This window comes from Phalangium opilio, unplaced genomic scaffold, assembly GCF_054372755.1.
Source record: "Phalangium opilio isolate 3A_F unplaced genomic scaffold, DU_Popi_V2 ptg000046l_1, whole genome shotgun sequence".
Classification (NCBI taxonomy): Eukaryota; Metazoa; Arthropoda; class Arachnida; order Opiliones; family Phalangiidae; genus Phalangium; species Phalangium opilio.
The window spans coordinates 2,108,455-2,124,463 of NW_028324169.1; the positions used below are offsets into that span (position 1 = coordinate 2,108,455).

The following is a 16,009-nucleotide window of genomic DNA, read 5'->3' on the forward strand; positions in this document are numbered from 1 at the left end:
TGGTAGGGACATGTTTTGACCATCGTGATTAGACATAATAATAAGGTAGATCTCTTCAAAAACTCCCAATAGCCAGGTATATATGGTGTAGTGGTTATCACGTCCGCCTAACACGCGAAAGGTGTCAGGTTCGAGCCCTGATAGATACATGTTTGGACCATCGTGATTAGACATAGTAATAAGCTGGATCTCTTCGAAAACCTTATATTAACACGTATCTATGGTGTAGTGGTTATCACGTCTGCCTAACGCGCGGAAGGTCCCAGGTTTGAGCGCTGGTAGGGACATGTTTTGACCATCATGATTAGGCATAATAATAAGGTAGATCTCTTCGAAAACTTACAATAGCCAAGTATCTATGGTGTAGTGGTTATCACGTCCGCCTAACACGCGGAAGGTGTCAGGTTCGAACCCTGATAGATACATGTTTTGACCATCGTGATTAGACATAGTAATAAGCTGGATCTCTTCGAAAACTTTATATTAACACGTATCTATGGTGTGGTGGTTATCACGTCCGCCTAACACGCGGAAGGTCCCAGGTTCGAGCCCTGGTAGATACATGTTTTGACCAACGTGATTAGACATAATAATAAGGTAGATCTCTTCGAAAACTCATAATAACCAAGTATATATGATGTAGTGGTTATCACGTCCGCCTAACACGCGGAAGGTGTCAGGTTCGAGCCCTGATAGATACATGTTTTGACCAACATGATTAGACATAGTTATAAGCTAGATCTCTTCGAAAACTTTATATTAACACGTATGTATGGTGTAGTGGCTACCACGTCCGCCTAACACGCGGAAGGTCCCAGGTTCGAGCCCTGGTAGGGACATGTTTGGACCATCGTGATTAGACATAATAATAGGGTAGATCTCTTCGAAAACTCACAATAACCAAGTATCTATGGTGTAGTGGTTATCACGTCCGCCCAACACGCGGAAAGTGTCAGGTTCGAGCCCTGATAGATAAATGTTATGACCATCGTGATTAGACATAGTAATAAGCTAGATTTCTTCGAAAACTTAAATAAACACGTATCTATGGTGTAGTGGTTAGCACGTCCGCCTAATACGCGGCAGGTCCCAGGTTCGAGCCTTGATAGATACATGTTTTGACCATCGTGATTAGACATAGTTATAAGCTGGATCTCTTAGAAAACTTTATATTAACACGTATCTATGGTGTAGTGGTTATCACGTCTGCCTAACACGCTGAAGGTCCCAGGTTTGAGCGCTGGTAGGGATATGTTTTGACCATCGTGATTAGACATAATAATAAGGTAGATCTCTTCGAAAACTCACAATAGCCAAGTATCTATGGTGTAGTGGTTATCACGTCCGCCTAACACGCGGAAGGTGTCAGGTTCGAGCCCTGATAGATACTTGTTTTAACCATCGTGATTAGACATAATAATAAGGTAGATCTCTTCGAAAACTCACAATAGCCAAGTATCTATGGTGTAGTGGTTATCACGTCTGCCTAACACGCGGAAGGTCCCAGGTTTGAGCGCTGGAAGGGACATGTTTTGACCATCGTGATTAGACATAATAATAGGGTAGATCTCTTCGAAAACTCACAATAACCAAGTATCTATGGTGTAGTTGTTATCACGTCCGCCCAACACGCGGAAGGTGTCAGGTTCGAGCCCTGATAGATACATGTTTTAACCATCGTGATTAGACATAATAATAAGGTAGATCTCTTCGAAAACTCACAATAGCCAAGTATCTATGGTGTAGTGGTTATCACGTCCACCAAACACGCGGAAGGTCCCAGGTTCGAGCCCTGATAGATGCATATTTTGACCATTGTGATTAGACATGGTTATAAGCTGGATCTCTTAGAAAACTTTATATTAACACGTATCTATGGTGTAGTGGTTATCACGTCTGCCTAACACGCGGAAGGTCCCAGGTTTGATTATTATTATGTCTAATCACGATGGTTAAAACATGTATCTATCAGGGCTCGAACCTGACACCTTCCGCGTGTTGGGCGGACGTGATAACCACTACACCATAGATACTTGGTTATTGTGAGTTTTCGAAGAGATCTACCCTATTATTATGTCTAATCACGATGGTCAAAACATGTCCCTTCCAGCGCTCAAACCTGGGACCTTCCGCGTGTTAGGCAGACGTGATAACCACTACTCCATAGATACGTGTTAATATAAGGTTTTCGAAGAGATCCAGCTTATTACTATGTCTAATCACGATGGTCCAAACATGTATCTATCAGGGCTCGAACCTGACACCTTTCGCGTGTTAGGCGGACGTGATAACCACTACACCATATATACTTGGCTATTGGGAGTTTTCGAAGAGATCTACCTTATTATTATGTCTAATCACGATGGTCAAAACATATCCCTAATAGCGCTCAAACCTGGGACCTTCAGCGTGTTATGCAGACGTGATAACCACTACACCATAGATACGTGTTAATATAAAGTTTTCTAAGAGATCCAGCTTATAACCATGTCTAATCACAATGGTCAAAATATGCATCTATCAGGGCTCGAACCTGGGACCTTCCGCGTGTTTGGCGGACGTGATAACCACTACACCATAGATACTTGGCTATTGTGAGTTTTCGAAGAGATCTACCTTATTATTATGTCTAATCACGATGGTTAAAACATGTATCTATCAGGGCTCGAACCTGACACCTTCCGCGTGTTGGGCGGACGTGATAACCACTACACCATAGATACTTGGTTATTGTGAGTTTTCGAAGAGATCTACCCTATTATTATGTCTAATCACGATGGTCAAAACATGTCCCTTCCAGCGCTCAAACCTGGGACCTTCCGCGTGTTAGGCAGACGTGATAACCACTACTCCATAGATACGTGTTAATATAAGGTTTTCGAAGAGATCCAGCTTATTACTATGTCTAATCACGATGGTCCAAACATGTATCTATCAGGGCTCGAACCTGACACCTTTCGCGTGTTAGGCGGACGTGATAACCACTACACCATATATACTTGGCTATTGGGAGTTTTCGAAGAGATCTACCTTATTATTATGTCTAATCACGATGGTCAAAACATATCCCTAATAGCGCTCAAACCTGGGACCTTCAGCGTGTTATGCAGACGTGATAACCACTACACCATAGATACGTGTTAATATAAAGTTTTCTAAGAGATCCAGCTTATAACCATGTCTAATCACAATGGTCAAAATATGCATCTATCAGGGCTCGAACCTGGGACCTTCCGCGTGTTTGGCGGACGTGATAACCACTACACCATAGATACTTGGCTATTGTGAGTTTTCGAAGAGATCTACCTTATTATTATGTCTAATCACGATGGTTAAAACATGTATCTATCAGGGCTCGAACCTGACACCTTCCGCGTGTTGGGCGGACGTGATAACCACTACACCATAGATACTTGGTTATTGTGAGTTTTCGAAGAGATCTACCCTATTATTATGTCTAATCACGATGGTCAAAACATGTCCCTTCCAGCGCTCAAACCTGGGACCTTCCGCGTGTTAGGCAGACGTGATAACCACTACACCATAGATACTTGGCTATTGTGAGTTTTCGAAGAGATCTACCTTATTATTATGTCTAATCACGATGGTTAAAACAAGTATCTATCAGGGCTCGAACCTGACACCTTCCGCGTGTTAGGCGGACGTGATAACCACTACACCCTAGATACTTGGCTATTGGGAGTTTTCGAAGAGATCTACCTTATTATTATGTCTAATCACGATGGTCAAAACATATCCCTACCAGCGCTCAAACCTGGGACCTTCAGCGTGTTAGGCAGACGTGATAACCACTACACCATAGATACGTGTTAATATAAAGTTTTCTAAGAGATCCAGCTTATAACCATGTCTAATCACAATGGTCAAAACATGCATCTATCAGGGCTCGAACCTGGGACCTTCCGCGTGTTAGGCGGACGTGATAAACACTACACCATAGATACGTGTTAATTTAAGTTTTCGAAGAGATCTAGCTTATTACTATGTCTAATCACGATGGTCATAACATGCATCTATCAGGGCTCGAACCTGACACATTCCGCGTGTTGGGCGGACGTGATAACCACTACACCATAGATACTTGGCTATTGTGAGTTTTCGAAGAGATCTACCCTATTATTATGTCTAATCACGATGGTCAAAACATGTCCCTTCCAGCGCTCAAACCTGGGACCTTCCGCGTGTTAGGCAGACGTGATAACCACTACTCCATAGATACGTGTTAATATAAGGTTTTCGAAGAGATCCAGTTTATTACTATGTCTAATCACGATGGTCCAAACATGTATCTATCAGGGCTCGAACCTGACACCTTTCGCGTGTTAGGCGGACGTGATAACCACTACACCATATATACTTGGCTATTGGGAGTTTTCGAAGAGATCTACCTTATTATTATGTCTAATCACGATGGTCAAAACATATCCCTACCAGCGCTCAAACCTGGGACCTTCAGCGTGTTAGGCAGACGTGATAACCACTACACCATAGATACGTGTTAATATAAAGTTTTCTAAGAGATCCAGCTTATAACCATGTCTAATCACAATGGTCAAAATATGCATCTATCAGGGCTCGAACCTGGGACCTTCCGCGTGTTTGGCGGACGTGATAACCACTACACCATAGATACTTGGCTATTGTGAGTTTCCGAAGAGATCTACCTTATTATTATGTCTAATCACGATGGTTAAAACATGTATCTATCAGGGCTCGAACCTGACACCTTCCGCGTGTTGGGCGGACGTGATAACCACTACACCATAGATACTTGGTTATCGTGAGTTTTCGAAGAGATCTACCCTATTATTATGTCTAATCACGATGGTCAAAACATGTCCCTTCCAGCGCTCAAACCTGGGACCTTCCGCGTGTTAGGCAGACGTGATAACCACTACACCATAGATACTTGGCTATTGTGAGTTTTCGAAGAGATCTACCTTATTATTATGTCTAATCACGATGGTTAAAACAAGTATCTATCAGGGCTCGAACCTGACACCTTCCGCGTGTTAGGCGGACGTGATAACCACTACACCATAGATACTTGGCTATTGTGAGTTTTCGAAGAGATCTACCTTATTATTATGTCTAATCACGATGGTCAAAACATATCCCTACCAGCGCTCAAACCTGGGACCTTCAGCGTGTTAGGCAGACGTGATAACCACTACACCATAGATACGTGTTAATATAAAGTTTTCTAAGAGATCCAGCTTATAACTATGTCTAATCACGATGGTCAAAACATGTATCTATCAGGGCTCGAACCTGGGACCTTCCGCGTATTAGGCGGACGTGCTAACCACTACACCATAGATACGTGTTTATTTAAGTTTTCGAAGAAATCTAGCTTATTACTATGTCTAATCACGATGGTCATAACATGTATCTATCAGGGCTCGAACCTGACACTTTCCGCGTGTTGGGCGGACGTGATAACCACTACACCATAGATACTTGGTTATTGTGAGCTTTCGAAGAGATCTACCCTATTATTATGTCTAATCACGATGGTCCAAACATGTATCTACCAGGGCTCGAACCTGGGACCTTCCGCGTGTTAGGCGGACGTGATAACCACCACACCATAGATACGTGTTAATATAAAGTTTTCGAAGAGATCCAGCTTATTACTATTTCTAATCACGATGGTCAAAACATGTATCTATCAGGGTTCGAACCTGACACCTTCCTTGTGTTAGGCGGACGTGATAACCACTACACCATAGATACTTGGCTATTGTAAGTTTTCGAAGAGATCTACCTTATTATTATGCCTAATCACGATGGTCAAAACATGTCCCTACCAGCGCTCAAACCTGGGACCTTCCGCGCGTTAGGCAGACGTGATAACCACTACACCATAGATACGTGTTAATATAAGGTTTTCGAAGAGATCCAGCTTATTACTATGTCTAATCACGATGGTCCAAACATGTATCTATCAGGGCTCGAACCTGACACCTTTCGCGTGTTAGGCGGACGTGATAACCACTACACCATATATACCTGGCTATTGGGAGTTTTCGAAGAGATCTACCTTATTATTATGTCTAATCACGATGGTCAAAACATGTCCCTACCAGCGCTCAAACCTGGGACCTTCCGCGTGTTAGGCAGACGTGATAACCACTACTCCATAGATACGTGTTAATATAAGGTTTTCGAAGAGATCCAGCTTATTACTATGTCTAATCACGATGGTCCAAACATGTATCTATCAGGGCTCGAACCTGACACCTTTCGAGTGTTAGGCGGACGTGATAACCACTACACCATATATACTTGGCTATTGGGAGTTTTCGAAGAGATCTACCTTATTATTATGTCTAATCACGATGGTCAAAACATATCCCTACCAGCGCTCAAACCTGGGACCTTCAGCGTGTTAGGCAGACGTGATAACCACTACACCATAGATACGTGTTAATATAAAGTTTCCTAAGAGATCCAGCTTATAACCATGTCTAATCACAATGGTCAAAACATGCATCTATCAGGGCTCGAACCTGGGACCTTCCGCGTGTTAGGCGGACGTGATAACCACTACACCATAGATACGTGTTAATTTAAGTTTTCGAAGAGATCTAGCTTATTACTATGTCTAATCACGATGGTCATAACATGCATCTATCAGGGCTCGAACCTGACACCTTCCGCGTGTTGGGCGGACGTGATAACCACTACACCATATATACTTGGCTATTGTGAGTTTTTGAAGAGATCTACCTTATTATTATGTCTAATCACAATGGTTAAAACATGTATCTATCAGGGCTCGAACCTGACACCTTCCGCGTGTTGGGCGGACGTGATAACCACTACACCATAGATACTTGGTTATTGTGAGTTTTCGAAGAGATCTACCCTATTATTATGTCTAATCACGATGGTCAAAACATGTCCCTTCCAGCGCTCAAACCTGGGACCTTCCGCGTGTTAGGCAGACGTGATAACCACTACACCATAGATACGTGTTAATATAAGGTTTTCGAAGAGATCCAGCTTATTACTATGTCTAATCACGATGGTCCAAACATGCATCTATCAGGGCTCGAACCTGACACCTTTCGCGTGTTAGGCGGACGTGATAACCACTACACCATATATACCTGGCTATTGGGAGTTTTCGAAGAGATCTACCTTATTATTATGTCTAATCACGATGGTCAAAACATATCCCTACCAGCGCTCAAACCTGGGACCTTCAGCGTGTTAGGCAGACGTGATAACCACTACACCATAGATACGTGTTAATATAAAGTTTTCTAAGAGATCCAGCTTAAAACCATGTCTAATCACGATGGTCAAAACATGCATCTATCAGGGCTCGAACCTGGGACCTTCAGCGTGTTAGGCAGACGTGATAACCACTACACCATAGATACTTGTTAATATAAAGTTTCCTAAGAGATCCAGCTTATAACCATGTCTAATCACAATGGTCAAAACATGCATCTATCAGGGCTCGAACCTGGGACCTTCCGCGTGTTAGGCGGACGTGATAACCACTACACCATAGATACGTGTTAATTTAAGTTTTCGAAGAGATCTAGCTTATTACTATGTCTAATCACGATGGTCATAACATGCATCTATCAGGGCTCGAACCTGACACCTTCCGCGTGTTGGGCGGACGTGATAACCACTACACCATATATACTTGGCTATTGTGAGTTTTTGAAGAGATCTACCTTATTATTATGTCTAATCACAATGGTTAAAACATGTATCTATCAGGGCTCGAACCTGACACCTTCCGCGTGTTGGGCGGACGTGATAACCACTACACCATAGATACTTGGTTATTGTGAGTTTTCGAAGAGATCTACCCTATAATTATGTCTAATCACGATGGTCAAAACATGTCCCTTCCAGCGCTCAAACCTGGGACCTTCCGCGTGTTAGGCAGACGTGATAACCACTACACCATAGATACTTGGCTATTGTGAGTTTTCGAAGAGATCTACCTTATTATTATGTCTAATCACGATGGTTAAAACAAGTATCTATCAGGGCTCGAACCTGACACCTTCCGCGTGTTAGGCGGACGTGATAACCACTACTCCATAGATACGTGTTAATATAAGGTTTTCGAAGAGATCCAGCTTATTACTATGTCTAATCACGATGGTCCAAACATGTATCTATCAGGGCTCGAACCTGACACCTTTCGCGTGTTAGGCGGACGTGATAACCACTACACCATATATACCTGGCTATTGAGAGTTTTCGAAGAGATCTACCTTATTATTATGTCTAATCACGATGGTCAAAACATGTCCCTACCAGCGCTCAAACCTGGGACCTTCCGCGTGTTAGGCAGACGTGATAACCACTACTCCATAGATACGTGTTAATATAAGGTTTTCGAAGAGATCCAGCTTATTACTATGTCTAATCACGATGGTCCAAACATGTATCTATCAGGGCTCGAACCTGACACCTTTCGAGTGTTAGGCGGACGTGATAACCACTACACCATATATACTTGGCTATTGGGAGTTTTCGAAGAGATCTACCTTATTATTATGCCTAATCACGATGGTCAAAACATGTCCCTACCAGCGCTCAAACCTGGGACCTTCCGCGCGTTAGGCAGACGTGATAACCACTACACCATAGATTAGTGTTAATATAAGGTTTTCGAAGAGATCCAGCTTATTACTATGTCTAATCACGATGGTCCAAACATGTATCTATCAGGGCTCGAACCTGACACCTTCCGCGTGTTAGGCGGACGTGATAACCACTACACCATATATACCTGGCTATTGGGAGTTTTCGAAGAGATCTACCTTATTATTATGTCTAATCACGATGGTCAAAACATGTCCCTACCAGCGCTCAAACCTGGGACCTTCCGCGTGTTAGGCAGACGTGATAACCACTACTCCATAGATACGTGTTAATATAAGGTTTTCGAAAAGATCCAGCTTATTACTATGTCTAATCACGATGGTCCAAACATGTATCTATCAGGGCTCGAACCTGACACCTTTCGAGTGTTAGGCGGACGTGATAACCACTACACCATATATACTTGGCTATTGGGAGTTTTCGAAGAGATCTACCTTATTATTATGTCTAATCACGATGGTCAAAACATATCCCTACCAGCGCTCAAACCTGGGACCTTCAGCGTGTTAGGCAGACGTGATAACCACTACACCATAGATACGTGTTAATATAAAGTTTCCTAAGAGATCCAGCTTATAACCATGTCTAATCACAATGGTCAAAACATGCATCTATCAGGGCTCGAACCTGGGACCTTCCGCGTGTTAGGCGGACGTGATAACCACTACACCATAGATACGTGTTAATTTAAGTTTTCGAAGAGATCTAGCTTATTACTATGTCTAATCACGATGGTCATAACATGCATCTATCAGGGCTCGAACCTGACACCTTCTGCGTGTTGGGCGGACGTGATAACCACTACACCATATATACTTGGCTATTGTGAGTTTTTGAAGAGATCTACCTTATTATTATGTCTAATCACAATGGTTAAAACATGTATCTATCAGGGCTCGAACCTGACACCTTCCGCGTGTTGGGCGGACGTGATAACCACTACACCATAGATACTTGGTTATTGTGAGTTTTCGAAGAGATCTACCCTATTATTATGTCTAATCACGATGGTCAAAACATGTCCCTTCCAGCGCTCAAACCTGGGACCTTCCGCGTGTTAGGCAGACGTGATAACCACTACACCATAGATACTTGGCTATTGTGAGTTTTCGAAGAGATCTACCTTATTATTATGTCTAATCACGATGGTTAAAACAAGTATCTATCAGGGCTCGAACCTGACACCTTCCGCGTGTTAGGCGGACGTGATAACCACTACACCATATATACTTGGCAATTGTGAGTTTTTGAAGAGATCTACCTTATTATTATGTCTAATCACAATGGTTAAAACATGTATCTATCAGGGCTCGAACCTGACACCTTCCGCGTGTTGGGCGGACGTGATAACCACTACACCATAGATACTTGGTTATTGTGAGTTTTCGAAGAGATCTACCCTATAATTATGTCTAATCACGATGGTCAAAACATGTCCCTTCCAGCGCTCAAACCTGGGACCTTCCGCGTGTTAGGCAGACGTGATAACCACTACACCATAGATACTTGGCTATTGTGAGTTTTCGAAGAGATCTACCTTATTATTATGTCTAATCACGATGGTTAAAACAAGTATCTATCAGGGCTCGAACCTGACACCTTCCGCGTGTTAGGCGGACGTGATAACCACTACTCCATAGATACGTGTTAATATAAGGTTTTCGAAGAGATCCAGCTTATTACTATGTCTAATCACGATGGTCCAAACATGTATCTATCAGGGCTCGAACCTGACACCTTTCGCGTGTTAGGCGGACGTGATAACCACTACACCATATATACCTGGCTATTGGGAGTTTTCGAAGAGATCTACCTTATTATTATGTCTAATCACGATGGTCAAAACATGTCCCTACCAGCGCTCAAACCTGGGACCTTCCGCGTGTTAGGCAGACGTGATAACCACTACTCCATAGATACGTGTTAATATAAGGTTTTCGAAGAGATCCAGCTTATTACTATGTCTAATCACGATGGTCCAAACATGTATCTATCAGGGCTCGAACCTGACACCTTTCGAGTGTTAGGCGGACGTGATAACCACTACACCATATATACTTGGCTATTGGGAGTTTTCGAAGAGATCTACCTTATTATTATGCCTAATCACGATGGTCAAAACATGTCCCTACCAGCGCTCAAACCTGGGACCTTCCGCGCGTTAGGCAGACGTGATAACCACTACACCATAGATTAGTGTTAATATAAGGTTTTCGAAGAGATCCAGCTTATTACTATGTCTAATCACGATGGTCCAAACATGTATCTATCAGGGCTCGAACCTGACACCTTCCGCGTGTTAGGCGGACGTGATAACCACTACACCATATATACCTGGCTATTGGGAGTTTTCGAAGAGATCTACCTTATTATTATGTCTAATCACGATGGTCAAAACATGTCCCTACCAGCGCTCAAACCTGGGACCTTCCGCGTGTTAGGCAGACGTGATAACCACTACTCCATAGATACGTGTTAATATAAGGTTTTCGAAAAGATCCAGCTTATTACTATGTCTAATCACGATGGTCCAAACATGTATCTATCAGGGCTCGAACCTGACACCTTTCGAGTGTTAGGCGGACGTGATAACCACTACACCATATATACTTGGCTATTGGGAGTTTTCGAAGAGATCTACCTTATTATTATGTCTAATCACGATGGTCAAAACATATCCCTACCAGCGCTCAAACCTGGGACCTTCAGCGTGTTAGGCAGACGTGATAACCACTACACCATAGATACGTGTTAATATAAAGTTTCCTAAGAGATCCAGCTTATAACCATGTCTAATCACAATGGTCAAAACATGCATCTATCAGGGCTCGAACCTGGGACCTTCCGCGTGTTAGGCGGACGTGATAACCACTACACCATAGATACGTGTTAATTTAAGTTTTCGAAGAGATCTAGCTTATTACTATGTCTAATCACGATGGTCATAACACGCATCTATCAGGGCTCGAACCTGACACCTTCCGCGTGTTGGGCGGACGTGATAACCACTACACCATATATACTTGGCTATTGTGAGTTTTTGAAGAGATCTACCTTATTATTATGTCTAATCACAATGGTTAAAACATGTATCTATCAGGGCTCGAACCTGACACCTTCCGCGTGTTGGGCGGACGTGATAACCACTACACCATAGATACTTGGTTATTGTGAGTTTTCGAAGAGATCTACCCTATTATTATGTCTAATCACGATGGTCAAAACATGTCCCTTCCAGCGCTCAAACCTGGGACCTTCCGCGTGTTAGGCAGACGTGATAACCACTACACCATAGATACTTGGCTATTGTGAGTTTTCGAAGAGATCTACCTTATTATTATGTCTAATCACGATGGTTAAAACAAGTATCTATCAGGGCTCGAACCTGACACCTTCCGCGTGTTAGGCGGACGTGATAACCACTACACCATAGATACTTAGCTATTGTGAGTTTTCGAAGAGATCTACCTTATTATTATGTCTAATCACGATGGTCAAAACACGTCCCTTCCAGCGCTCAAACCTTGGACCTTCCGCGTGTTAGGCAGACGTGATAACCACTACACCATAGATACGTGTTAATATAAGGTTTTCGAAGAGATCCAGCTTATTACTATGTCTAATCACAATGGTCAAAACATGTCCCTTCCAGCGCTCAAACCTGGGACCTTCCGCGTGTTAGGCAGACGTGATAACCACTACACCATAGATACTTGGCTATTGTGAGTTTTCGAAGAGATCTACCTTATTATTATGTCTAATCACGATGGTTAAAACAAGTATCTATCAGGGCTCGAACCTGACACCTTCCGCGTGTTAGGCGGACGTGATAACCACTACTCCATAGATACGTGTTAATATATGGTTTTCGAAGAGATCCAGCTTATTACTATGTCTAATCACGATGGTCCAAACATGTATCTATCAGGGCTCGAACCTGACACCTTTCGCGTGTTAGGCGGACGTGATAACCACTACACCATATATACCTGGCTATTGGGAGTTTTCGAAGAGATCTACCTTATTATTATGTCTAATCACGATGGTCAAAACATGTCCCTACCAGCGCTCAAACCTGGGACCTTCCGCGTGTTAGGCAGACGTGATAACCACTACTCCATAGATACGTGTTAATATAAGGTTTTCGAAGAGATCCAGCTTATTACTATGTCTAATCACGATGGTCCAAACATGTATCTATCAGGGCTCGAACCTGACACCTTTCGAGTGTTAGGCGGACGTGATAACCACTACACCATATATACTTGGCTATTGGGAGTTTTCGAAGAGATCTACCTTATTATTATGCCTAATCACGATGGTTAAAACATGTCCCTACCAGCGCTCAAACCTGGGACCTTCCGCGCGTTAGGCAGACGTGATAACCACTACACCATAGATTAGTGTTAATATAAGGTTTTCGAAGAGATCCAGCTTATTACTATGTCTAATCACGATGGTCCAAACATGTATCTATCAGGGCTCGAACCTGACACCTTCCGCGTGTTAGGCGGACGTGATAACCACTACACCATATATACCTGGCTATTGGGAGTTTTCGAAGAGATCTACCTTATTATTATGTCTAATCACGATGGTCAAAACATGTCCCTACCAGCGCTCAAACCTGGGACCTTCCGCGTGTTAGGCAGACGTGATAACCACTACTCCATAGATACGTGTTAATATAAGGTTTTCGAAAAGATCCAGCTTATTACTATGTCTAATCACGATGGTCCAAACATGTATCTATCAGGGCTCGAACCTGACACCTTTCGAGTGTTAGGCGGACGTGATAACCACTACACCATATATACTTGGCTATTGGGAGTTTTCGAAGAGATCTACCTTATTATTATGTCTAATCACGATGGTCAAAACATATCCCTACCAGCGCTCAAACCTGGGACCTTCAGCGTGTTAGGCAGACGTGATAACCACTACACCATAGATACGTGTTAATATAAAGTTTCCTAAGAGATCCAGCTTATAACCATGTCTAATCACAATGGTCAAAACATGCATCTATCAGGGCTCGAACCTGGGACCTTCCGCGTGTTAGGCGGACGTGATAACCACTACACCATAGATACGTGTTAATTTAAGTTTTCGAAGAGATCTAGCTTATTACTATGTCTAATCACGATGGTCATAACACGCATCTATCAGGGCTCGAACCTGACACCTTCCGCGTGTTGGGCGGACGTGATAACCACTACACCATATATACTTGGCTATTGTGAGTTTTTGAAGAGATCTACCTTATTATTATGTCTAATCACAATGGTTAAAACATGTATCTATCAGGGCTCGAACCTGACACCTTCCGCGTGTTGGGCGGACGTGATAACCACTACACCATAGATACTTGGTTATTGTGAGTTTTCGAAGAGATCTACCCTATTATTATGTCTAATCACGATGGTCAAAACATGTCCCTTCCAGCGCTCAAACCTGGGACCTTCCGCGTGTTAGGCAGACGTGATAACCACTACACCATAGATACTTGGCTATTGTGAGTTTTCGAAGAGATCCACCTTATTATTATGTCTAATCACGATGGTCCAAACATGTATCTATCAGGGCTCGAACCTGACACCTTCCGCGTGTTAGGCGGACGTGATAACCACTACACCATAGATACTTAGCTATTGTGAGTTTTCGAAGAGATCTACCTTATTATTATGTCTAATCACGATGGTCAAAACACGTCCCTTCCAGCGCTCAAACCTTGGACCTTCCGCGTGTTAGGCAGACGTGATAACCACTACACCATAGATACGTGTTAATATAAGGTTTTCGAAGAGATCCAGCTTATTACTATGTCTAATCACAATGGTCCAAACATGTATCTACCAGGGCTCGAACCTGGGACCTTCCACGTGTTAGGCGGACGTGATAACCACTACACCATATATACTCGGCTATTGTGAGTTTTCGAAGAGATCTACCCTATAATTATGTCTAATCACGATGGTCAAAACATGTCCCTTCCAGCGCTCAAACCTGGGACCTTCCGCGTGTTAGGCAGACGTGATAACCACTACACCATAGATACTTGGCTATTGTGAGTTTTCGAAGAGATCTACCTTATTATTATGTCTAATCACGATGGTTAAAACAAGTATCTATCAGGGCTCGAACCTGACACCTTCCGCGTGTTAGGCGGACGTGATAACCACTACTCCATAGATACGTGTTAATATAAGGTTTTCGAAGAGATCCAGCTTATTACTATGTCTAATCACGATGGTCCAAACATGTATCTATCAGGGCTCGAACCTGACACCTTTCGCGTGTTAGGCGGACGTGATAACCACTACACCATATATACCTGGCTATTGGGAGTTTTCGAAGAGATCTACCTTATTATTATGTCTAATCACGATGGTCAAAACATGTCCCTACCAGCGCTCAAACCTGGGACCTTCCGCGTGTTAGGCAGACGTGATAACCACTACTCCATAGATACGTGTTAATATAAGGTTTTCGAAGAGATCCAGCTTATTACTATGTCTAATCACGATGGTCCAAACATGTATCTATCAGGGCTCGAACCTGACACCTTTCGAGTGTTAGGCGGACGTGATAACCACTACACCATATATACTTGGCTATTGGGAGTTTTCGAAGAGATCTACCTTATTATTATGCCTAATCACGATGGTTAAAACATGTCCCTACCAGCGCTCAAACCTGGGACCTTCCGCGCGTTAGGCAGACGTGATAACCACTACACCATAGATTAGTGTTAATATAAGGTTTTCGAAGAGATCCAGCTTATTACTATGTCTAATCACGATGGTCCAAACATGTATCTATCAGGGCTCGAACCTGACACCTTCCGCGTGTTAGGCGGACGTGATAACCACTACACCATATATACCTGGCTATTGGGAGTTTTCGAAGAGATCTACCTTATTATTATGTCTAATCACGATGGTCAAAACATGTCCCTACCAGCGCTCAAACCTGGGACCTTCCGCGTGTTAGGCAGACGTGATAACCACTACTCCATAGATACGTGTTAATATAAGGTTTTCGAAAAGATCCAGCTTATTACTATGTCTAATCACGATGGTCCAAACATGTATCTATCAGGGCTCGAACCTGACACCTTTCGAGTGTTAGGCGGACGTGATAACCACTACACCATATATACTTGGCTATTGGGAGTTTTCGAAGAGATCTACCTTATTATTATGTCTAATCACGATGGTCAAAACATATCCCTACCAGCGCTCAAACCTGGGACCTTCAGCGTGTTAGGCAGACGTGATAACCACTACACCATAGATACGTGTTAATATAAAGTTTCCTAAGAGATCCAGCTTATAACCATGTC

At 42.9% G+C, this 16,009-nt stretch overlaps 6 non-coding genes across 6 annotated transcripts; 3 read left to right on the forward strand and 3 right to left on the reverse strand.

Moving 5' to 3' along the window:
* Positions 1 to 352: 352 nt before the first annotated feature.
* On the forward strand, positions 353 to 425 carry TRNAV-AAC (transfer RNA valine (anticodon AAC)). The gene has a single exon. It is a non-coding gene; the product is annotated as a tRNA-Val (tRNA).
* A 65-nt stretch (positions 426 to 490) lies between these two features.
* On the forward strand, positions 491 to 563 carry TRNAV-AAC (transfer RNA valine (anticodon AAC)). Its single transcript has one exon. It is a non-coding gene; the product is annotated as a tRNA-Val (tRNA).
* Positions 564 to 1,041: 478 nt separating this feature from the next.
* Positions 1,042 to 1,114, forward strand: TRNAI-AAU (transfer RNA isoleucine (anticodon AAU)). The gene has a single exon. It is a non-coding gene; the product is annotated as a tRNA-Ile (tRNA).
* A 4,157-nt stretch (positions 1,115 to 5,271) lies between these two features.
* Positions 5,272 to 5,344, reverse strand: TRNAI-AAU (transfer RNA isoleucine (anticodon AAU)). The gene has a single exon. It is a non-coding gene; the product is annotated as a tRNA-Ile (tRNA).
* A 202-nt stretch (positions 5,345 to 5,546) lies between these two features.
* Positions 5,547 to 5,619, reverse strand: TRNAV-AAC (transfer RNA valine (anticodon AAC)). The gene has a single exon. It is a non-coding gene; the product is annotated as a tRNA-Val (tRNA).
* Positions 5,620 to 14,235: 8,616 nt separating this feature from the next.
* On the reverse strand, positions 14,236 to 14,308 carry TRNAV-AAC (transfer RNA valine (anticodon AAC)). The gene has a single exon. It is a non-coding gene; the product is annotated as a tRNA-Val (tRNA).
* Positions 14,309 to 16,009: the final 1,701 nt, after the last annotated feature.